Raw genomic sequence first — 26,589 nt, 5'->3', positions numbered from 1 at the left:
GATTTGAAGTTCTGAGGACTGCAAATCTCCCTGCAGTCACATGATCACATTTTTGGTTGCTTGGTAACTGCCCGCATTTACAGTGTCCCGCAGTCATGTTACTATGATTTATAATGTTTTTTGGCTGGAAACCAATGTTGACTTCCAGTTTCCAGCAAAAGGCACTCATTGCAGGCAACAGATTTATTGAAGACCGCTGTGTTCATTTAACAACCATAGTGAGTCACTTAACAACCAATACAAAAAAGGTCATAAAATCAGAACACCATAATGACCATCATGACTCATTATCATAATTCTAGCTCAATTATGGTTATAAATCAAGATCCCTCTGTAGTCAAGCACAAATCATACTGATTATTTTAGTATTTATGAATGCTTAAACAAGAGCTAAGCGGGGTTTTTTTCAAGGCAATGGCCACACTTGCCATGTCACATTAAAGTTGCAATTCATCAACAACTTTTGGAACAAATTTGCCAACCATCCACAAAGCTTGGGTGCAACATGGGATCACAGTTTGCCACATCCAATAATTAATAGTCTCACTTAATATAGCGGAATGTATTTCTCAGAAAACATGCATAAGATTCTTCCATTACATGTTTACTGAATTATATTCCTGAAAAGATCACACTTATAGATTATTTACTGGCATGCTTTGACTAACTCTTTCTAGATCTGCTTGCCTGCTTTACCACTACAGTACCAGATGCCAAACAGCTAACTCAGCTTGAAAATAGCAAATTTATAGAATTAATAACACACTGAAAAAATATATCATGCTGAAACAAAAATGGCATAAGATAAAATCTAATTGCAGGGATCAGCAATAAAATCAACAGAAAACATGGTGGGATAAGCTTTTGGTGTAAGCAGTACTTGAGAAATGAAGATAATTAATGTAAAACAAATATAACTTTTTCTTCTCCCTAAAAAAAAAAAACACCCCTACATCTCTTAAAGTACAGAGTTTGGCAGCCCCAGCATATTTATAATTATCAGAAATGTGGGGTTTTCTATGAAAGATGAAACAAAAGTTCTTTTCAAATATCTAAGTCCTTCCATCTCAAGCCAAAGTCTTGCCTTACGTTTTGAAGTAATATCTTTTGCACTTCAAGAGACACAGTGGCTTTTGTGATTCTTAGGAATCCTAGCTTTTAAAAGCTGGATTTTAATTGCCTTGATTGCAGAGAAAGCCGTCAAACGCTGCTGGCAAAAAGAAGTACAAAATAATTCATTAAAAATAGCAAGGGGGATTTGTCTGCCCCTGTGATCAACTTAATATCTGTACCACCAGTAAAATACCACAGAAATTAAGTTTAAAGATTTACACTAATAAAAGGGTGAAGCTAATGTTATCTCTCGGAGAGAATGATACCGGTCTTGGTCTTTGGCTATAAGAAGGCTTCAGAAATCAAGATCTCAAGAGATTTTTTTAATAGAAACATACAGAAGAGGTCCAACCTTATGAAGTCAAACAGGGAGCAGAGCAGTGGTGGGATTCAGCCAGTTTGGGCCAGTTCAGGCAAACCGGTAGTTAAATTGCTGGCTGGCTCTGCCCTATCTGCCCCACCCCTTCCAGGAGTCCCCATGTGCCCCATTTTGGTTCCCAGGTAAGTGCAGAGAGGCCTCCTAGGCCCAAAATGGGGCACGGGTGCAGTGCCCCCCCCACAGCCCGTTTTCGCTCCCAAGAGGCTTCAGGGAGGCCGAGTGCTGCCTGTCATACCGCCTGGCCACGCCTACCATGGCCATGCCCACCCAGCCTGTCATTAGGGTTGAGAACCAGTTGTTAAATTATTTGAATCCCACCACTGGAGCAGAGTACTAAGGGAGAGGAAAGTGATGGTGAATGCAACAAGCATTTACAGTAGGCTTCCTAAACTTGGCAATTTCCAGATACATGGACTTCAGATCCCAGAATTCCACAGCCAGTGTGACCACTCATATGAATTCTGGGAAGTCCATGTACCTGGAACTTATGAAACACCAATCTAGTTTGTGGAAAACTAGAAGAATAGAGGCAAAATAATAATATAACAAATGGAGTGGGAAGCAATCAATGGGGACAAGGGACCATGACTCTATGGGGACTGGTATTTAATAAAAAGAATAATCCAAGCCAAATCACACTGCCTGAAATTGCTGAAAGTTATAGTCCAACCACATTTGAACATCCAAGTTTTCCATCTCAGCCTACGGAACATTCCTGCTCCTATTCACATTGCCCGAGAAATTGGGCAGTTGCTGGGAAATCAAAAGCTGGATTGATAAAGGAAGTAGGATTATTTACCAAGAAAATGAAGCATTATTGTTTCCGATTGTCACAGTCTGATGATATAATGGCTGTGCCAAGGGATCTCAGCAACAAGGGGCCTGCTGTTGTAACCAAGCCATTATCCCCTTGAAGCAAGCACAGTTTCTTCTAGCAGTGGCTAGAATCATATGACTGGAAGGAATCTCGGAGGTCTTCTAGGCCAGCCCCCTGCTCAAGACAGGAGCCTTATACATCCCAGTCAAATGGTTGTCCAGTCACTTCTGAAAACATACATATATCATAAAATCAAGCCAAAGTATATGATGGAACAGGGTCTCTAAAACCTGTTTAAGATATTATATATTGGATTTGCTTACAATTAAGACTTGAGATATGGAAAAATGAGTTTATACTTTTTAACTAATGTGACTATTTTAGGGGTGTTCTTGGACTTTTACTGACACCTGAATTAGAAAAAAAATGTTATTTATTGGCCTTGCCTAGCGTAAAAAGTTGAATTATGGGGTGAAGAAGTGTATATCTGTTAATTAAGAAGAGATCAAGAAATTGTGAAACTGTTTATACTTATTGTATGTTGAGGGAGGGAAGTCACTTGCTTAGGTTTCTTTTCTTTTTCTTTTTTTTCTTTCTTTTTAGCTTTTTAAATCTTATTCTTTTCTTCATTTTAATCTGTATTATCTTTTATTTTATTTTATAAAAGTTTTTTTTATTTTTTAAAACAAACAAACACATAATACATCAATCCTTCCATGTGTCTTTTCAGTGTTTCTTCCATGACTTCTTCTTTTTATTACTCTTCCTATTTTCATTTCTCCTTGATAGTTTCCATTTCTCTGTTGCGATATTTTCCCCAAATTATAATACATTTAATATAACATTTTCCTTATTTAATTATCACAATCTTTTTTACCAATCTTTTACTATATCTTTTTAACCAATCATAAAATTTCCCCCATTTCTTATAATAATCCATTTTATCTTTTATTATTGTAGTTAAAATGATATAGATATATGATTGATGATTGATAGATGATTAATAGAAGATAGATAGATAGATAGATAGATAGATAGATAGATAGATAGATAGATAGACAGATGATAGAGATATATGATATGATATGTGTGAAATAGTTCTCAAATTTCCATTTACTCTTACACAAATACTAGATGCTAAATGGAATGTCCCAGAAAAAGTATATTCTCCTAACAGCAGCAGATCTCCATATAGTTATCTTCTAGATGTTAGCTGGCTGAATGCTAGTAATGTCTTATAGATACAGTACTGTAGCAACAGAAATTAGAATGTATCACAGGGATGGTATAAACACTTCTTGAGCTATAATGCTGTGATACATTTAAAACCATCCCTTTTTTAGGTCACATTTTGCAAAAGACAGTTGCTTGTAACATTTACCTAGTAAATGTTATGTATGGGAGAGATATGTTACACCATGCGAGCTTAAATATTATTATCATTTTTAAACTTCTTTATTAGGTTTTCCTATCAAAATGAATTTTTAACAGACTAGTAATTACGAAACCACATTTAAGCAGCAATTTCCTACTATTATTTATCTCACATCTTTCAAGAAGGTGTTTATTTTAACAGTCCAAAATCCCTTTAACATTAGAGTGGTGACAGATCTGGCATCCATGCTGTGTTCTGGGGATCAGTCTTCTGTAGCAAACCTGGCGAATTTTCTGCTCAATTGCAGTTTCAAAGTAAAGATACTATTCTAGCATTTCTTCCAGAACTATGGGGCAGATGGCTTTTGTAAGAGAACATTTAGCTCATTAAAACACAGATTTATTATGATATCATGAGGTCAGGATGATAAGATAATCAGACAAATACAGGAAGTGAGATTGGCTTTTGGACAAATCAGTTAGTCAAAGGAGTCTAAGGAATGTGTTTGCTATATTACTTTTCCTTAGATGTCATCAAATGCTCTTGCTGCTTAGCATTTCTACTAGACTGAGTATCTGAATCAGCATTCCTTGTGCTAGGTGCTTAATGGCAAAGTTGTTTATCTTTATGGGAAAACATCTTCGGGAAGAGGGTAAGATATTTGCCAAACGTAACGCCATATTTTCTCCTTCAGTTTCCACTGGTGGGAACTTTCGCTTAAACTTAACTCTTGCTTTTTCAGATTGGCCCCTAACCTGTTGTGTCTTGGCTTCATTTTGTGTTAAGTGTCATCTTTAAAGCAATGGAGCAACTCTATTTCTCCCCATTTATCTCATACATGTCCTTTTCCCTTTCATGAGTTCAGAGGGAGGTTTTCTACTAGTTATGATGCCTTATTGTTGGAAGCAGTGAGTAATTTTGAAGAACCAGAAATGCTTTGCGAGTTGACACGACACTCTTGTACATGCCAACAAGGGTAACAGGTATGATACACACGGAATGAGATAACACTGTTTCAGAGGCTTTATGAAATAAAAAAGTAGATTTTTGGAATTGCCCTTATTTTGACATGTCACTGTCCCAAATACAGAGTATAAATAGATGGAGTGAGAATAGGGTGTGAAGGACAGAGGGAAGATGCATTGCTGCAAGTCCTTCAAGATAAATCAGGCTAGGAAACCAATGACACTACTACTTTTATTTTAAAGATATAGTAACAGAACCTTGCAAGTCTGAATGTGTTTCACCCACCCTCCTTTTTCTATGAAGTAAAGAGGGGCTTGTCTGAGATATTTACTCATGTTACATTAATACTCATGTGGTCCTTGGTGCTGTATGATGTTATCTAGTTTGGGTAATAAAACGTCTGCAAGGAAACAAGCTCAGAGAGTACAAAGGCCCCTTCATTTCATCCCTGAGCTATAGATATTTTCCTTTATTGGTCATACTCATGTCCAAGACTCAGGCCCCTTTTATCTAACCATACCTTGGTAGTAAGTCTTCCTTTTGTCCCTTAAGGTCATTCCCTGTGCCCTCTGCAATTGCCAAGGCAATGATCTGATAAGCAAAATCTGAACCCAGACCAAGAAAATACCTCAGACATCACCCTTCCCAATTCTCATGAAGATAAAAGATGGGAAATAGTTCAGACTTTCTGCTACTACAGAAAGTATCTTTAAAAGTAGGTTTAAAACTAAACAGGAATTGAGCAGTCAAGGGATTGAGATAACATGGTGGTCACAAGTGCAGATACAATCCCGATATGAGAAGGATGCTAAAATGTATGGTTTTTATAAAGAATTAACAGAATTAGGACATATATTAATAACAGGGACAGATGAAAAACTAATAAAGAAAGTATATAGCTGTTTGTTAAGTATTAAGATAGAAGATAAACAAGTAAAAGAGACAATCATAATATGGGCTAAAAATTTTGGTTATCCAATTGAGTTAGACACTTGGCAGAAACTATGAGATAGAAATTATAAATTAACAATGTCAACTGCATATAAAGAAAATCTTTACAAAATGTTTTCTAGATGGCATTTTCTACCCTCATGGTTAGCAAAGTTGTTTAAGGATATGTTCGCAAAATGTTGTAAATGTCATCAAACACCTGGTTCATATTATCATATGTGGTGGACATGCCCAAAAGAAAAAAAAATATTGGACAAAAATACATACATGGTTGGAAAAAATGGTAAAAAAACCTATTGATTTGAAACCAGAAATATTCTTGTTCAGCATGTTACTGGATAAGTACAATAAAGACATATCTGATTTTACATGTACTGACTGCAGCTAGAATTGTATTTGCACAACAATGAAAAAGTGAAGAGATCCCAACAGATGAAAATGTGATTTAAAAAATACTAGAATGTGCAGAAATGAATAGGCTAACACTTACAATTAAGGAAAAGAAAGAAACTGGATACTTTTTGACTTGGGACTTATATTATCAATGGTTAGCTGACAAAAACAGGAGTTAGAAACAGGGAAATATATGGAAAGGATCAATGATGTTACAATGGTTAAGTAAACATTATATTATTATTATTATTATTATTATTATTATTATCATCATCATCATCATCATCATCATCATCATCATCATCAATACTAATATAATAAATACTATGAATATTATTATATTATTATTATTATTATTATTATTAACATCATCATCAATACTAATATAATGAATACTGTTGTAAATATTTTGATTATTATTTCCTAAAACTATTTGTACCCAGACAACACACTGCTTAATTGAAAATGGATTTTTTATATGTTATAAAAAAATTTAAAAGAACTTGAAAAATAAAGTAGGTTTAAGTCTATATGATGTCTGTTTCTTAGTCAGGTCTATCTTATATGGCTGATAGTAACTATCAAGAGTTAATAAATGTTGTGATAAAACAAAGCACCAGTGCTTAAAAAAAGAACTACAGCCAGGGAATTATTCCTTTTAATGGTTTCTGGTTTATTAATTTAATTTTTAATCTCACCATTATTATTTTTAAAAATAACTCAAGGTGGCGAACATGGATAATACTCAATGAGATGGTTGGGCTGAGGGTGACTGGCCCAAGGTTATCCAGCCAGTTTTTCGTACCTAAAGAAGGACTACAACTCACAGTAATCTGGTTTCTAGGCCAGCACCTTAACCATTACACCAAAGCTCTCTTGTTGCTAAATACTGTCTCCAAGAAGTCCATAACTCTCTTCTTATTCTTCTTGGTTTTTGTTTTTTTTTATTTGATTTATATGCCGCCCTTCTCCGGAGACTCAGGGCGGCTTACAATGCGTTAAGCAATAGCCTTCATACTTTTGTATATTTATACAAAGTCAGCTTATTGCCCCCACAAACTGGGTCCTCATTTCACCTACCTTAGAAAGGATGGAAGGCTGAGTCAACCTTGAGCCTTGGAGAGATTCGAACCAGCAGTAAATTGCAGGCAGCTGTGTTAATAATAGGGTGCTTAGACCACTGTACTATCAAGGATCTTTGTGCCATATCTGTCATTGGACGTTGGCGATCATGTTGGTGATCCTATTTTTATCAACAGCTGCATGAAAAAGTGCTGTTGTCCAAACCAGTCCCTTAGATTTTGAAGCCATGGTATTCTTCTTCTGCCTGGACCTCGTTTGCCTTCAATCTTTCCCTGGAGGATTAACCGAATTATGCTGTATTTTTGTGGGTGTCACATCATATGTCCATAGCTACTTTATACAATTCAAAAATTTTGCACCATTCAGAAGTATTAACTCTTTATGAAGTCTCCCAGACAAAGATGGTGGTTAAAAAAAAAACCTGTCTTTTGATTAATTGATGTCATAGATAGAGGGATATGCCATTTTAGCATATCCCTCTAACACTAGTATTATATCTATTAACAGGGAAATCAAGGTAGCAAATGATGCCTCAGAAATAGCAGTGTACTGATAGCAGAGGTGTTAGATTCAATGGGATTTTCAGTTAGGATCCTAATTGGAAGTTTACCACCATGATAAGCCTAGAAAGTGGAGAACGATAGCAATTTAATATCATTATCAGAAGGAAATGATACATATTTGGAGACAGAGCAAAACGAGGCACTAAGATACTGACGAGGAAATTACTGATTACCAGACAACTTTTGGTTTGTAGCTCTTGGCAAGCATTGATTGGGTGGTGGTTGTTTCCAAGCTCTAGACTTGCAAATATATAAACATGTCCTTAATCACAGCATCTTGATGTCCACGTTAATCTGAAAGTAATCAAAACAATGCAAATCAAAAGTATGTTTTGAATTGGATTTAGGAGAATGGGGAGACAGAAAAAAAGCCCTAGGACTGTATGTCTGGGAGGAAATTTTTACTGGATTTAATTACTGATACATCTGGACTGTAGGAACTATTCATGCACAATTAATTTCAAAGTTATCTTGCAAATGGGTCCAAAGAGAAACAAAATGCTCTGATTGATTTGCATTCAGTTGCCTTTTGGCCTCACTCATTTCAATCAACATTTCAGGTAACTTTATATGGTCTCTTTTCCCTATTGGAGAATTGTTTATCACCAGCATCCTTTTTACCACACTTCCTCTCATTTCTGTATGATTTTTAATCATTCCATCTACTTAGCTTTCATGGTAGATTACAGTTAGCGGCTAAAATTGTGTTAGTGTCATACCAAAAATAAACATAAAAGGCCAAAAGCCCATAGATAATTTAATCCAAGAAATATTTTCCTCTCAGTAAATGTTTCCTTTGAAATAAAATCACCCAAGGAGAAATAATAATAGTTTCTTTTCCCAAATGTCAAAATCTAACCTATATGAAGTTGAAAATCAGTTAATCATTACTACAGAATTCATTAGAGGCTCTCAGATTGAAAAGTCTCCTACAGCAATGGTATCATTTAAGTGTTATTATTTTTTGTGTGACTTCTGTTCTAAAATTATCAGAAATTTTCTTCTCGTCCTCCTCCTCCTTCTCCTCCTCTTCATTCTCTGCCTCCTCCTTCTTCTTCTCTGGAACTCAGCAAATTGTATGAAGGATTCATCTGATGAACAGACTTAAGGCTGCTATTTTTTGCAAGAAAAAGTTGTACAGCCCTTGTGTTCCAAACTGCTCATAATCTGAATCTGGTATATTGATCTGTCATTGATCCCATATAGAACAATCAAACATATATTGGGGCTCTGCAATATCAGCCCGATTCTATTAGAATTGGAGATCTGAGATTTCAACGTGAGGGGATGGTTCAGCTTGAATTTCTCATTTTGATATCCAATGGCCATATGATTCAATTTGAGCCACTGCAATAAGATTCAATTTGGAAAAAAAGAAAAAATATTTCCCCATAAGCTTTAATGAGGAAATTTCTCACTTTTTAATAGAATGGGATAAAAAGTGAAGTTATGTTGATCCTTGCAGAATTTTATCCTAGTCACCTTTAAACAAACATTCTCCAATCACCTAGTCTCCCCCCTCCCGCCAGCATTTGACTCTATATTGTGAATAAAACCATGTCAAAAATTAAAAACCAAGATGACTGACAGTCACTTGCTACTGTTTATTGGCATTGTTATGCCATTATACTGTTTATTATCTACATGTTAGTACATTTCCAAATACACTTCTCACAGGCATTTATGAACTGCTGTTCCAAGTTTCAAAGGTGCGAGACAAGGTTGTATCCTTATCTGACTTTATATAAATGACATAATGGATTATTTACATAATGTGAACTTCCACTCTTTTAAATTGCTAAAAAAAACCTGCCTTTCCTATGCAGATAAGGCAATAATTCCTTCTAAGACCTCTACAAAAATTAGAAAACTTTTTGAGACCCTCATTCAGTATAACAAAGAGCATCAGCTGGAAATAAATTATCAAAATAAATAAATAGATAAATAAAAGTATGGTTTTTGGCAAGAGATTGAGGATACTTTCTTAGCAGAAAGTAACTTAATTTGAATAGGTACTAAGCTTTCCAAAATTCAGCAGTGATCATTCATGCTTCTGAATTGGAGTGGAGAGCCTATGGAAATTTCGTGGTCCAGAATATCCACATGACACTTTTAAGACAGAAGAAGAAAATATATCCCTGCTGCTTTTAAACATTTTGAAGCTGTCTTCACCATAACTGCTTTATGGAAACTTGTTGGACATTTTTTCTGATTTTTGTCCCTCTGTAGCTTATAAAGTCTAGTTTTTCAGACCTAATTTTCAGGTACCTTGTTTTTAAAAGCTTAATTTAGGGCAGGTGTGATGAAGGTGAAGGCTAGACTATGGTTGTCCATACTGAGTTACTGATTAAGACTATTCTTTTCCAATAGAACTGGGCTCTATAATTGCCATAAGGTAAATAAATAAATGGGCTCTATAATGATAGCTTCAGAATACCACCTCTAACTGAAGAAACTATCATTACCTGGGTTATCTTCATCCTCCACTTACAAATGGAACATAAGCAGGTTAGAACCCTTATGAAGCACCCTTATGAAGCATCATGTAATGGTTAGGATGGGTTGTCTGACCTTTCAGAGTTCCAAAGTTCCTTATTAATAAATGCCACCTGTAGAATACTTTATCCAGATAATATCCCAAACATAAAGGTTTATATAGCCAGTTTGGTTTTTGTACCAGGCTAGAAACTGGGAGACTGTGAGTTCTAGTCCTACCTTAGGCACAAAGCTATCTGGATGACCTTAGGCCAGATACCTTCTCTGAGCCCTAGGAAGCAGCAAATGGCAAATTACTTAAGAGAAAACTGCAGGGACTTGTCAAGAAGGCGTCTACACTGATTTTAAGGCATACACACACACCAAAAAAAGCATCATAAAAGGGGATTTACTTTGCCCATTACATCCTTTCAGCTGAATCATGAACAAGATACAGCATGACGCCCTTGGCCCTGTAATAAGGGTCAGGTTAAAACTATAGTGACGCCCTTGGCCCTAATTATAGTGAAGAAGATATGCAGTAGTTTTAACCTGCCCATTATTACATTATTATCTTCTATAACAATTTCCATAGCACATTTATCCACAGTTTTTACAGCTACCAAAATTGTACAAATCAATTTTATACTCATTTATTAGTTCAAGATAATGATAATTTTATAATATACAGAGTAGGCAAGTTCTCTGCCATAGCATATTAAATTTAATAAAATCTGACAGATAATAAGCATTAATTAGGCCAGAAACATTTTATGCTTATCTTTTGTTATTTAATTTTATAGCTATTCAAAGTTACTGACTAATAGCTACCTTATTATTTTAATTTATTATCCTCCTTTAATTTAGATTCAATTTTGGTTTAATAGCATTTTATAGATTTTACATTGATAAATTCACTTATTTGCAGAGCTTAGTATTTTAGATTCCAGCTTTATAGTTCCAGCTTTATATTGACTGAGAGAGAATTTGGGTGTTTATTTCTCATAAAAGTGTTTTCACTTGTTTTGCTGTTTGGTGGGATACAGAAATCAAAATGGCTGCCATTTTTACATTTGCATCCTGCTGAATTGAGAAAAATTAAAAGAATATTAAAACATATCCAAATTTTCCCTTACCTCAACCACATATCATTAATACAAACTAGCAATCAGCTTTAGGGATGGGCAAAATCTCCATGCTACTAAAAACAAGGCTTACTTAAATATAATTCAGCATAGAATAATTATAAATCTCTAGAATGCCATCTTCACAAGATCAAAAGACATTGAACCAAGTCTGAAAGTCCTAGTGGCTGTAACTGTCTGGAAAAAATACCAATATTATTTTTTTTTTAATTTGATTTATATGCCGCCCTTCTCCGAAGACTCAGGGCAGCTTACAATGTGCTCAGCAATAGCCTTCATCCTTTTGTATATTTTATACCAAGTCAGCTTATTGCCCCCACAACTGGGTCCTCAATTTACCTACCTTAGAAAGGATGGAAGGCTGAGTCAACCTTGAGCCTTGGCGAGATTCGAACCCTGCAGTAATTGCAGGCAGCTGGTCTTAATAACCAGCTTAATAACAGGGTGCCTTAAACTCCTGTACTACCAAGGCTCTTATTTTATTATTGACATATCATATTATGTCAGTTTTACATCTTAATAGTGTTTATTAGGGGACTTCCGGGAAAGAAATGACAGACTAAAGATAGCTCCACGATCACAAGTACTGGAATGATGAGCCAGTGGGTTCTTTATAATTTCTCTCTAAAGGAGAAAATTTGAGATTGCCCACAAGTGCTTCGGATACCTGCTCCTTTCAAGGATACCACGTTACCAGTCTCTGCTGGATTTAGAGATTTGGAAACAAGGGAATAGCCATTGTGCTCAAACCACACTTAGCATCTTTGAAAGGACACCAAGTTTGCATACTTCCTTTTCTAATCACTTTAAGAAATTGCTTATTAATTATGGAACAACATGTTGTTCAGTACTGGGTGAAAAAGATCACCCAGTACTGGTGATCTTTTCAAAAGAAATTGGCCCACATGTGAAGGGCCAATTAAAAAGATTTATTGCTACTCATGCCTGAGCACAGGAATATTCTCAACTAATTATTAGCACCAGATAGGAGTTAGATAAGATTCCAAAGATAAATTTAAGAACTTAAAATAATAGGAATAAAATGAAATAACATTTTAGAATGTTATAAATGGTCTAAGATGCAGATAAATTTGAAATGAGAGTTTGGAATTAAATATAAAGAATCCCTCCCATGAGAAAATGTTTTGCTTTGAATTTGTTTTTTTAAAAAATAAGACTTTAAAAATTGGATACTAGAGGAAACTGCACAAGGCTATCCTATGCGCAAATATACAAAAACACAGAAATACCTACAATGGACAATAGCAGAACTTGCAGAATTGTCTAAAGTTCTCAACCTTTTCTTCAACATGGACCCCCTTTAAATACCTTTTGTGGCCACGGATCATGGCTGTGGACCCCCAAGACTTAATTCAATATTTAAACCGTACATTTTTAATCATAAAATCATGAATTTTTTTCATGCCTTTGCGGTCCCCCTGTGATGACATTGCCCCCTCCTCCAGGGTCCACAGATCACAGGTTGAGAGCCACTGGTCTAAACTGACTTGTTTGATTAGGAAAGGAACATAACTATTTTGTAAAAGACTAGAAAACTTCATGGACTTTCTGCTGAAAATGAAATCAAATGATCTGGTGATTTCTGGATTTACTGATTAAAAGGGTTGTTTTGGAGAAGAAGGGATCTATGCTATGTAATTTGGAAGAGCAAAAATGGTATTAATTATGTTTGTGATTGCTCCAAAGAAGAAAGGAAGTCGCTTCTTTAAATATTTGTTCTGGATCATTCACTTTTTCCACTATGTTTATTTCTTTCTTATCTTTCTTCATATTCTTTTTGACTTCCTTATTTTTGATCTTGTTTTAACTTTAAAAACAAAAATTTTATTGATTAAATAAATAAATGCTTAAATACAAAAATAGCATATATAAAAAGAGAAGCAGATTTCTGGCACTGAGCTATTTATTTTATTTTTATTTGTTAAATTTATTTGTTGCCTTTCTCATTTTGACGCAACTCTCGGCGGCTTACAGCATAAAAACCTTAAAATAATCAAAAATAAATATTCAGATAGGAATAAATAAGTAAATAAGAATGGATTCAACCACCTAGTTTTTCTCTCACCTCTGAGAGTTATAGTAAGCCACTTTAGTATCTGATGAGAAATGTTGAGATCGGCCTTTCACAAAGAGAGGGGGGGAAATAAGAAACTATATAAATTAGGTCTCTGGGAAAGTTGTTATCTTGGACAGAATATCATGCCTCCAAGAATTGTGTGAGGCTTCCCAACCTTTCAAAAATGCAAACAGTTGAAAAACTGTCGGGAGATTTCAGCTCTGCTTAATTTTTTCTTTCTTTCTGTTCAGTGATACTTCAGTGGGAAACCTCCAACTTGTATCTTGATCACATTTTTCCATGTGATAAATAAAACAAAAAATGAGAACATTAAATATTGTCTTCCAGATGCTGTGAACTGGATAAGCAATGAAGATTTTATATCCATTTCAGCAAAAGCCAGAGATTTTACACATGGAAAAAGAACTGCTCTGCATTACAGTTTAATATGAATAGGATCACATAACAAATATTCTTGAATATTTTTGTGGGAAAGAGGGGCTATGGTGAGAGCAAGTTTAGAGACTTTCTACCTCCTGCAATGCTCGTTAGATTTCCTTCTGCATTTTACACTTGCTGAATAACAGTTCCATTCTGGGCCCTAGGGCAAACTGATAGAGATCTGACCATCTAGAAATGTAAAATGCAGATATGGAGACAGAGGAGAAAAATTGCTATATCCCTCCTTGTTCACATGTGCATATAACTATATTAGCATTATTTCTTCCAGTAAACAAATATGAAATCAAAGTTGGTTTCTGGGAATGGTATAATTAGGTCTACTGCAAAATGAGAGCCTGAAGGGATGCAGCAGTACATTAGACCCCACCATACTGAACCTCCCAAGCATTTTCTAATAATCAGCCAAAGAAAATAAGATTTGTATAAAGCACTACATTGTAGCCAGTATAAAATATTATCTCCTCAGTCTGTAATGGCAAATAGAATTCCCAAGGCATAATAGTAGATCCTTTCCTTCCTTCCTTCCTTCCTTCCTTCCTTCCTTCCTTCCTTCCTTCCTTCCTTCCTTCCTTCCTTCCTTCCTCTCTCTCTCCCTCCCTCTCCCCCCTCCCCCCTGCCTCTCTCTCTCTCTCTTTCTTTCCTTCCTTCCTTCCTTCCTTCCCAATCCTCTCCCGTTTAATTATATCTTTGTTTTGTCATTCATCAGGGATTAACCAGCAGCTACCATAGTTTGTAAAGTTTTCATCTATCTGAGGCCCTCAAAAGTAACGTACCTAAATCAATAGAATAACTTCCACTGGCAGAAGCTAGGAAATAACGAGTGCTATTCCTAAAATCAAGTTGCTACATATAAATCATGTGCTGTCTACATCAGAGGAACAAATGGAAGAAGGACAAGCCGAAAGGAAGAAAATTGTTAGACTTTTTTTTTCTTTTGGCGTATGCATATATCTTATTGATGGAAGTGGTTTTGTTTGTTGGGATGGGTGTTTTATTTTGGTTCTGGTGGTTTTGTTTTGGTTTTCTTTTCTTTTCTTTTTTTTCTTTTTTTCTTTCTTTTTTTTTTTTTGAAAGACTGTTGATCACTGAGCTTTGGTGGTGCAGTGGTTAGAATGCAGTATTGCAGGCTACTTCTGCTGTTCGGCAGTTCGATTCTCATTTGGTTCAAGGTTGACTCAACCTTCCATCCTTCTGAGGTTGGTAAAATGAGGACCCAGATTGCTGGGAACAATATGCTGACTCTGTAAACTACTTAGAGATGACTGTAAAGCACTATGAAATGGTGTATAAGTCTAGGTGCTATTGCTACAGCTATTGAAAAATAAAAATGTAATGCATAAAAATGTCAAAGAACTAACAAAAAAAGAGAAAACCTGTACCACTGTATAATGGACATACCATTGTTGGGGAGGAAAGAATGTTATTGTAATGCTACTGTAATATTGTAATGTTATTCTAATCAAACAAAAGACAAAAATCACACAGGGTGAATGGAGCGGGAGTTTTGTTGTTGTTACTGGGGTATATTTATTAAGGTCTTCATGCCAGTATATGATTTGTCCCCGTCCACACACACACACAAACACAGCCAGCCGAGGGTTAAGGAAGCACTTGGCACACACCCAGGTCTTTATCTCCAACTTGGCAGCGATATACACACCGTCTGCCAAGTGCTTTTATTTCCACAGAAAACAGAAAGATAATATACTCAGCGTGCAAGAGTCCAACAGAAATAATATTCCTCTCAGCAGTTTTCAGACGAGGCTTTAGTGACTATCCAAGGTTTATTTTTGTTCGTCACAGGGATCACTGGCCACCACCCTCTATTATATAGTCTCTGGGGTGTGGTCCAGTAACTCAGTTCTAATCCCTAGCACACCTCCTGAGCTGCTGCAATCGTTTATCACGCCTTCGGAGGCGTGTATCCAGGAACGACGTCTCTCCCTCACTCTCATCCGAGACACCTGTCTCCCAGCTAATCTCCTCTCCCTCGGCCGGCTCCTGAGACAGTGCCATAGGGGAGGGGCCTGGAGAGGGAGGCCTGGCTGACTCCTCTTCCTCATGCTCAGAGCTTTCTTCCTCCGATGGGACAGGCTCAGAGGGCGGGGCCACAACAGTATAATACAGGTAGTCTTCAACTTACAACCACTCATTTAGTGAGTGTTTGAATTTACAATAGCACTGATTTATGACTGGTTTTTTACACTTACGACCATTGCAGCATCCCCATGGTCACATGATCCAAATTCTGATGCCTGACAACTGACTCATATTTACGACGGCTGCAGTGTCCCAGGGTTATGTGATCACCTTTTGTGACTTTCTGACAAGGAAAGTCAATGGAGAAGCCAGATACACTTAACGATCATGTTAGTAACTTAACAACTGTAATGATTTACTTAACAACCATGGCAAGAAAAGTTGTAAAATGGGGCAAAATTCATTAACAAATGTCTCACTTAGTAAGAGAAATTTTGGGCTCAATTGTGGTCATATGTTGAGGGCTATCTATATTAACTCTAGCCACGACTTTCAAAAATTGCCTTCCAAACCTAACTTCTTCCTTTCTGTTTTCCAGGTTGCCTGCTCACTTCCTGTTATGGCCCGCCAGTGGCCTGCGCGGATTGTTGCTGATCCCGATGACGAGGAGGCTGGTGTGGTGTCGCACCAGCAGCCTGTGCAGCCGGCGCTCAAGTCGGACAGTGAGGAGGCTGAAGAAGATGTAGTGCCAGAGGCAGGGATTCAACCAGGGCCTTTAGAACCTATAGAGGCTCCTTTAAGTGAAGAGGATGAAGTGGAGGAGCTTCTTCTCAATGCATGGGCAAGCAGAGCTGCCAAAAGGCAGGAGTGGTTACTCAGGAGGAGGTCTCCTCAAGAGTAAGGCTTGGGGCACTTCCGGGTTGCTGTTTGTCGCTGCCAGACGTTCCTTTGGGATCGTCAGCTTCCATCGCCTGTTAGAGCCGCCTTCACAACGGAATGGCGGCTCGAAAAAACTCCGTTTCCATGAGGAAACGGAGATAGAGCTGGCAGGGGTGGGTAGAACTCTCTGCGGAGTCCCAAAAGTTTTTTCTTTACTTTTGGGACGGAGCGGATGAGATGCCCCGTATCCCCAGCCGCCGCTCCGGGCTTTGGGAGACCTCTGCTGATGCAGAGCCAGGCGTCAAAAGCAAGCCTGCAAATTTAACAGACTACTCAAAGAAAATGTGAGCTGGACCTGTAATACTGAACCGCAAGTATTTTACTGATTTTTTAAAAAAAATTACTTAAGAGAGAGGAGGAAAAGAAAGAGGGAAAAAAAAGCCTTTTAAAATGGCGTCGGCTGGAGGAGAGGCTAAAAGGGAAAGTCCTTCCCTTTTCTATTACCACAATGTAGCGGAATAAATACCACTGGCTACATTTGTAGACAAAACTTCGCTCCTGTGTCTTTTTCTCTTTTTTTTTCCCTTGGAGACCTGATATTGTTGTTGATTGGAAAGAAGTCCTTTTTTTTTTTTTCTTGCTTTTTTTTTAACAAAGCCTGCCTGGGCGGAAACATGGCACTGAGACTCATAAAGTCAGATAAACAAGAAGGGGGGGATCCCCCCACCAACAACTTAAAGGAACAAGTCTTAATTCTTCAGTCTCAGAAACCTGATTTTAACATAATAGAATTTTTTATAGAGGAGATTGAAAGAAGGGAGGAGATTGTGAATCAGCAATTTGAAAAATTTAAGCAGGAAATTAAAGAATTGGTGAAATCTAAGTTTGATTTTTTGGAGAAAAAATTCTCAAAAGTGGTTAATGGTTTTACAGGATTTATGATACAGTTGGACACAAATACTAATGTACTAGAGTCTAAAATGGAAGAAATTCAAGATAAATTGGACAATAGAATTCAAAAAATTGAAAATGATTTGACAAACACTCAGGATAATAGCTTAGAAGAAAAACCTAAAATGGATGCTGATCAAAAGTATGGTAATGTAGAAAATCTGCAACAGAAGATTGAAAAAGAGATTTTAATGGTACAATATAATTTCACAGAATATGCGATAAGATTAAGAGGTTTGCAGGAAAATAATAGAGATGATTTAAGGAAAATATCTTCTGAATTTCTAGCTGGGATTCTAAAGGTTCAACCTGACGAAGTGTTTTGTAGGATCGACAGAGTTTATCGAATCAACTCCTGGATTGCCAAGCAAAGGCAATTGCCTAGAGATGTGGTGATTTATTTTACAGATAAGGAAATTAGGAATAATATCGTACAAAATTCCTTCAATTCTAATTTGCAATTGTATGGAAGAAAGATTTGGATTTACAAGGAACTCCCACCTAAGATATTGATGGAAAGGAAGAAATTTGGTTTTCTGGTGAATGAGTTAAAAAAGAGAAATATCTCCTACAGGTGGGACGCCCCAGTTGGTATTATATTTAGATACCAAGGAGAAAGATATCAGCTAAATACTGTTGAAAGAGCGGAAGAATTTTATCAAAATAGGTTGAAAATGAACTTAACATCTTCAGGTATAATACAGGATAAGCAGAAGGAGCCGGAAATAAAGGTAAAATATCGAATTACAGAGACTGTACCAGATGAATTGCCTTTGGATTTATTGGATACCCCAGCTGGACTATCTACAAATTTGAGAGAAGAGGCATCTAATCTTAATGTGATGACTTATCAAGGCAAGGATAAACATGGAAACCAATTAGGGGATATACAAGGGATAAAAAAGAAACATGAGATACAAAAGTAAAACCAACAAGACCAATCTACAAAGCAGAATAAAAACCGACCAGATGATACACATTTTGTAGAAAGGGAACCAGGATGGAAACCAAACCCACAAAAAGAAAAGAAAAAAAGAAATAGGTGGCATAAAAATAGAAATTTCTAAATCAGGCAACAGTGAAGCCAGTGATTTTAAAATATGAACGATTATGTGTAAACACAGAAGAGGGGACGTATTGGTTAATATCATCCTGAGGTTTGTGGCAGATCTCTGCATGGCCGTAATCTGGGGACGTGAAACGAGCCTTAAACTGATGGATTTGAATTATCCATTTTGGAATTTCTTTTTGTGTTGATAAACATATTATATTATCTTGAATCACAAGGCAAGAGAATTATGCTGGGGCATGCAGAAGATCGGGTTGTTACCCACTACGATGATGGGAATTAATAATCCTGATGAAACCCACAATTATTACTATATGGAATATAATTATAATGTCACTCGGGTGGTTGTTTTTACTTTTATACATATAAGAAGATATTTACTACTGATGGGGGCAGATATGATTGAAGATCCTGAATAAACTGTTGCACCAGTAAGCTATGTTACCCGATTATGGATGTTGGTTCTACCAATCCAGTGGAAAGACCTCAAAGAAGATACTATATGGATTATAAATTTAAAGTCATTGTCTTTTCTTTTTTTTTATTTAGATATAATGGAAAATATAGACATATATTTTTAAGTAGTGTGGGCAGTGAATCAAAGATGTTAAGAAATGTTGTGTATGGCAATTTTGCATGATAGTGGGTGAATAAGCTAGTTAGTAGATTGATTAGTTTAAGAAAAGGGATTTTTAAGTGTTATATTTAGGGGAGTGGAGGAAATGGATAGAGTGGAATAAATGTTAAACTAGATTTTATGGGGAAGGCCGCTTTGAAATGTTATAGTAATATATATAGAAGATTAAATGTTAAAGTAGGACTTATCGTATAGTTTTAAAGTGGAGAAGTTATTCTATAATGTCATAGTATAATGTCTTTTTTTTTCCTTTCTTTTCTCTTTTCTGATATGTATGGATAAAGGGGGATGTTATAATATTAATAATATTTTTAGTAAGTAAAGGTCAATATCTAGAGGAGGGAGTAAGTAATCTGTTATGAATTAGGTTTTTTTTTTGTTATGAAGAAGTCACAGGGGGGGATGGGTGGGGAGGGGGGTTAGGGAGGGGGAGGGAGAGGGGGAAAAAAAGGGGGGGAAATTTGTATTTGAAAACTTTTTCAATAAAAAAAAAAGAGTAAGGCTTGGGGCTAATTGGCCATTCCCTTAGCCCAGTGTTTCCCAAACTTGGCTATTTTAAGATGCATGGACTTCAATTCCCAGAATTCCCCAACCAGTATGGGAAACACTGCCTTAGCCTATTTAAATTTGCACACAGTTTGTAAAAAGCTGCAGGAAACAACGTTCGTTCATTCGTTTGCTGATCATTGAGTTTGGATTTTCTCTGCAAACCTGGCTTCTGGGCTTTCTGCCAACTCTTGTAAGACTCTATCTTATCTGTGGAATTTCTGGCAGATTGTTAAGAATGTTTTATTAACAGCCTGCATTTGCAAAAGACTGTGTTTTGAAGTAAACTGAGTTTTGTTCGGAGTTTGTGTGTGCTACATTCTTTGGGATCCGTAGCTGGGGCAGAACATTTCCTAGTTTTTGCTAAAGAATCGCATTGCTTATGACAAATGTGATTTGGGGGACAAATACCCCACTTTTATCCAAAACAGGAAGTGAAATAGTTTTTCACACAAGAATCCATGGCAGTATGTCTAAGTACACAGCAGAATTTAAGAATCAGCTACAGTATGTCCAAGCCCAGCATCAGATTTAAAGATGCCTCCAGCAGAGTTCTTGATTGCCCACGAACAGATAAACCTGGTGGTTAAACAATGGACAGGTGCATTCAGCAAAGAAAACCTGAAAAGAAAAGCACCAGATGTTTCACCTTCAAAAATGAAATAAAAACAGGCACTATTTTTATTTCATTTTTGAGCAATACTTCTCCAACTAAGAGAATTTTGGAGTACTTCAAGTCCTGCAGCTTCAAGTCCTTGCTTAGCATTTATCTTCACAGCATCGCACCAAGCATTATTACCTTTAAAATGTTTATTAGTTTATTTTTTAAAAATTCAGTAATAAAAACCATTCACAATGGACCTCCACACAATACTCAGTGAACCTATCTTTGCCTGAGAAGAGTCAGTGATGATCACACTAATCCAGCAACCTGTTTTTTGCAGAGGCCAGCTAAGTATCTCTTAGATAATCTTCCATAATATAGTGCTCTCCAGATGTATTAAAATTGTAGCAATGTTTTCTAGGAACTAAAGGGGTCATGGTCCCAACACATCTGGAAAGGAATACTGGCTTTGATCATAAGCAGAGTAAGAAGAAAAAAGCTGGTTATTATTTGCCTCTAATGAAAGACATGCAACTTCCCATTGGCAAACAGAAAGCTACACATTCATAAACTGGTGCTTTAGAGTAACATTTTTGCAATTTCCCTCTAATAGAAAGTCAGAACTGCTAGCTGTCGGAAGACCAAGCAACATTACATGTTTTTTTTAAACGTTAACATCTGACAGGAGAGAATGTAACTTAATCTCATTTCCATATGAAATTGTCTTCTAAGAATGTTCAGTATTCATCATGAACTACAATATACTCTTCCAGAATCTTGCGAAGAAAATTAAATGAGCTAAGTATTGTAATAAAGTTCTTTAGATACAGTATGTCAGTAACTTGCATGAATGAGATAATGTCTAGAAAATGGTAACATGGTCCAATGGCTTAGGAAATCAGGTTTTTGAATATCTGTTTAGAGTGAAAAAATAATTGGTAAAAATAAACATATTGTTTGATTTACTGTGTGTTTAACACATCCATTGCTATGATTTTAATTACAGAGTGCAGAGAATTCTTCAACAAGGAGATTGACTTATTCAGATCCTGATATAATCCTTTGGATAGATTAATATAGATGAATTTACATGCTGGCAGTCTGACATTACAAACCAAAGGCTCAGAAGAATCAATTATTTGATTTCTTTGTGTCTCTTGGCAAATAATGTCCAAAAGAAAAAGTTTGAAAGTCTGACCAGTCCTGCATAGGATAGAATGACTGTCCTGTTAAGAAAAGGAGATTTAACTTTACCTTAAGAAAATATAACTCTGCAGAAAACTTCAAGAAGAATTTGTAATTTAGGATTATATTTCCATGAAAATCTGACACCAAAAATATAACACTTCAACTATTTTATCATTCAATATGTTAATGAAATCCAGGAAATTATCTCATAATATCTAAAAGTGTAGTGTTTTGCTTTTCTCTTATTTACCATTTTGCTTAATAAGAGGTTTCAATTGTGTGTGTGGTTACAATTTGATTGAAAGCCATAAGAGAGAGACCATAGAGCAGGGGTGTCAAACTTGCAATGACACATTGTCGTCATGTGATATATTGTAATTTTTGTTCCCTTCACTAAAACGAAGGTGGGCACGGCCAGCATGTGAAACCCGCGGGCCGCGAGTTTGACACCCCTGCCTTAGAGAGATCAACCCCTAGGGAAAGACATACACCAAGAAATATGGACATAATTGCATGATTAAACTGAAAAAATGGGTGATGATTATCCAGTATGCATGGTTTAGTTCCATTACTAATACTAAGAAAGATGTGGACACTACGATTTGTCTCTATGGAATTCATAAAACAATTAAGTTCTTCTCCAGACCTAATTCATTAAAACTACACGTATACGAAATGTCACATTAATGGATTCCAGTCTCAACAAAATTGCATTAAAAGTCTTACAACAACTGGAGAAAGCATTTCTTTTTGACACTTCTGGATGACAACAAGAAGAGACACAGCACCCATTTGCCAGGCAGAGGTAGAACAAATGTATAACAGAAAGCAGAATAAATAGCTTTCATTTCTGAATGTGTTCCGTATTTCTATACTCTGTTGCAGTACATGTTTGACAATTTACATTTGCTATGCCAGAAGTGGAATTTTTCAAGGTGAATTAGGAGCAAAATGGGGGATTCATATTTCAGGCTGTTCCTTGTGAAAGCAGAAAATTAACTGTGTCCATTTCCACCAATGCTATCTGCAATGTTACTGTTTTTTCCCATCCAGCTGACAAAATATTTTCCACGAAATACTTTTCTGCAACATGCAGGCATCCACAGGGATTCAATACACCCACTGAAATTGGTTTTGTTTGTTTTTTTCTACATAAAGAAAATTCAGATTTAAAATATTCAATAAATTATTTAGAATGTTAAACATTTAAAAAAAAACATCTAAAACATGGGACAATAATATCCATATGAAAAGGCATAACAGAGCCAGTAAATCTGACATATTTAACTAAGTATAATTTCTACTGAGAATTTTAATTACAATAATAAAATCTAATACCAACTAAACTTAGAAACAAAGAGACAGAATGAATAAAAAGTACCAAAAAGAAGAAAAGAGAAGACAGAAGAATATAATATTAAAAAGGAAAGAAATATATAAAGAAGTGTCTTTCAACCTTCATCGCAAGAAATATAAAGAAATGTAATAAACTCTTTAACTCCTAAACTGCTAAATATAAAAGCCTTCATCCCATATTCTATTCTTTACCTATAAACAACACCATAAAATGTCAACTTTTCAACTTTATCAGCAAAAGTTTGTAAAAGATTTTTTTTTAGATTATTTGCAAATAATAAATAACATTTGTTATTTGTGTAAATAACTCAAGGCAAATATACCTACTGTAATACTTTCTCAACCTCCTATTTTCTCCACAACAATTTTGTGAAGTCAGTTGGGTTGAGAGAGAGTGACTGGGCCAAAGCCATCCAGTTGGGTTTTTCATGCCTAGAGTAGAACTAAAATTCACAGTTCGAGTCTGGTGCCTTAACCACTAAACCAAATTGACTCTGTAAATGTCTTACTGTAACCGTGAACAAATAAACCAATTTTATATGCCTGCCTTTTACTTCTAATAGTCTTAATTTATAATTCAATCAATTTTGGAAGGTGAGGCATCCAGATTTTTGCAAGCCAGATATAGTAGTCCAAATCTATCTGTGCATTTAAAAAATAGGTGCATATATGATAGGAAGTTGTGCATTTAAACTCAGGGTGAATTACAAATGAAACTGTCTTTTAAACTTTTTAAAAACCATAAAAAGACCCAGCTAAACCAGTATATTGCCCTCATTGTAAAATAGATAGCACATTCCTAATTTCGAACACATACTGTGGTTGGAATATTGTGGTGGTCTATTCTTGATTAACTCTTCCTCATTTTCCGTTTCCATCTTACTTATGGAAAAATATACTTTCTGCAGGTTCATTTACTGTATGGCTTAAATGAAATAAGAGCTTTTTGCAGATCTTTGCAAACGTTACAAAAACCATTAAAGAAAGTTGAAACAGCGCCATCCAATTTAAAAAAAAAAAGCTAACAGGAGATAATATTTATGTTTATATTGGTGAAACATGACCTAGCAGGCCTTAAACATCTGAACTTTATTTAAGCTTGTGATGAAAAAATGCAGATGTACATTCATTTGGGCAATATAGAACAAGTAAAACATATGGTTAGAATAGGTCATAAACTTGAAACCGAACCTGAACAGCTTCATAATTCATTTTCGCACTGCAGGCATTCTCTTTTGAAATCCATGGGGCTTCTTTTTTTCTTTATTTTCTTAAAGTCAATTTAATTTTGATGAAAGACCTTTCATTGACAGCTCCAACAACTGAGGAGCCTGGGTGAATTCAGCTTCATGATCACAATTCTGAAAGGTTGTGCTGCAGCCTGTGGAACTGAGATTTTATCCATTTTTTTAATACTCGCAGCTAAAGGACCCACCTTCAAAAATCTTAATTTTACAGCTTCCTTGAGATACAGCCCAATCAATTTTGTAGATGGATGAAATACGGTATAGCCGAAAATTGATCCCTTTTTTTAAGATTATAAATGCCAACATGTAGTGTTAGTTCTTAACTAATATTGTCCAAAAGCTATCTTTTGTCTAAGAAAAAACCACCCAGCCCAAGATCTAAGTTTAATTTAGGCACTAGATAGTTGCAGTGTCATCCAATTTATACTAAGTTCCCGATTTGGTTAAAAATATATTATCAGCTATGCATGAAAGTTCAATTTTTTTATTTGCAAAGTTGGCAACACTAATCTTCATGGATAGCCATGCAGTAGTGCTTGTTATTTTTAGTTGAGGGTGGATTTAACTGTTATAATAAATTATGTATGTAACATAAGCATTGCAGTTGTGAAATGCAGAAAAGATGCTAAAATACTCCTTACATGCAACGCCCTTTTGTTATACGATGGCTCTGCCATAATACTATTGCTGTTACTAATTGCCACCTTTCTCGTATTCAGAAATGTTTACCCGTATAAGGAAATTTTTGTTAGATTTGAAAGATGTTAAGAGCAAAAGGAAAAAAAATGCTTTGGATGCAAACACTTCCATCTTCCAATCAAAAACATTTTCATACATGGGTGAAAGCATGTTTATTTAAAAAGAAATGCTTGGATTCAATCCAAATTCTGTCTTCTGTTGTTTACATATAAGCTTGTCTGACACAACCATACAAAAAAATATATCTGAAAAGTGCGGGATGGGTCAATATGTAGCTATCAGCCCATTCTTTGAGAAAAATGCAGATTCCTATACATCTGAAGATGAAGATGGAAGAGAAGGAGATGGGATCTGTTGTTAATCGATCAACCACGCTGGAGGTGATTGATTGATTAACAACAGATCCCATCTCTCCCTTTTCCCCTCCATCTGTAATTGGGTCAGTGTGTGTGTGTGTGTGTGTGTGTGTGTGTGTGTAACGATTTTTTTTTTTAAAAAATCATGAAAGTCCAGGAGCTACAATGGATTTGGAGAGTCAAGGAGCTGTAATGGAAATGTTTTGCTTCTTAGGTCACATCAGATGGCGTTGTTTTGTGGAGGAGACCCAAAGCATTTCCTCTCAATTGGAGCATGTGGGATGGGCAGATACTATTGGGTAGAGAGGGGGTCCCACAGAGCATTCATTCCTCTGTCATGTAGGACTTTATAGGTGAACTTTGAATCATAACCAGAAGCCTTGGTGGCGCAGCAGTTTAAAGTGCTGTTAAGTAACACCAGCTGCCTGCAATTACTGCGAGTTCAATTCTCACCAGGCTCAAGGTTGATTCAGCCTTCCATCCTTTCGAGGTAGGTAAAATGAGGACCAGGATTGTGGGGGCAATAAGCTGACTTTGTATAAAAAAGAACACTGCGAAAGCCCTACTAAGCAGGTATATACAAAAGTATGAAGGCTATTGCTTAACTCATTGTAAGCCGCCCTGAGTCTCCAGAGAAGGGCGGCATATAAATAGAACCAATAAATAAATAAATAAATATAGGAAGCAATATAGCATGCAAAGTTACGATGTTACTTGGATGTATAGGTAGTCCTCAGCCTATGACCACAATTGAGCCCAAAATTTATGTTGTTAAGTGAGAAATTTGTTAAGTGAGTTTTGTCCCATTTTACGACTTTTCTTGCCACGTTTATTAAGTGAACCACAGCAGTTGTTAAATTAGTAAGATGGTTGTTAAGTGAATCTGGTTTCCCCGTTGACTTTGCTTGACAGAAGATTGCAGAAGGGGACTACATGACCCTGGGACACAGCAACGGTTATAAATATGAGTCAGTTGCCAAGCATCCAAATTTTATTCACGTGGCCATGGGAATGCTACAATGGTCGTAAGTGTGAAAATGGTCATAAGTCACTTTGTTCAGTGCCATTGTAACTTCGAACGGTCACTAAACAAACTGTTGTAAGTCGTTGACTACCTATACCAAGGTATGCTCATAACTGTGTTGTTGCATTTTGAACTGAATTCCGAATTATAGCTGCTGGATGTCTTGGCATTGTACAAAATACAAGAAAAGGGGACCAGCTTCCTAAAATGGCGGCTGCAAATTGGCAAAAGCATCAATAGCAGCTCCCCAGTTG

At 36.1% G+C, this 26,589-nt stretch overlaps 1 long non-coding RNA gene across 1 annotated transcript in view; it reads right to left on the bottom strand.

The window, feature by feature from the left end:
- Positions 1-7,709: 7,709 nt before the first annotated feature.
- Positions 7,710-26,589, bottom strand: part of LOC148116818 (uncharacterized) — a 32,428-nt gene continuing 13,548 nt past the window's right edge. The window contains exon 2 of the long non-coding RNA XR_015731403.1: positions 7,710-7,934. This is a non-coding gene — a long non-coding RNA (uncharacterized LOC148116818). The remainder of the gene's footprint in view (positions 7,935-26,589) is intronic.

This window comes from Pantherophis guttatus, chromosome 1 (assembly GCF_059756535.1).
Source record: "Pantherophis guttatus breed Tessera chromosome 1, ASM5975653v1, whole genome shotgun sequence".
NCBI classification, from domain to species: Eukaryota; Metazoa; Chordata; class Lepidosauria; order Squamata; family Colubridae; genus Pantherophis; species Pantherophis guttatus.
This window is presented reverse-complemented; position numbering and strand designations above follow the sequence as displayed.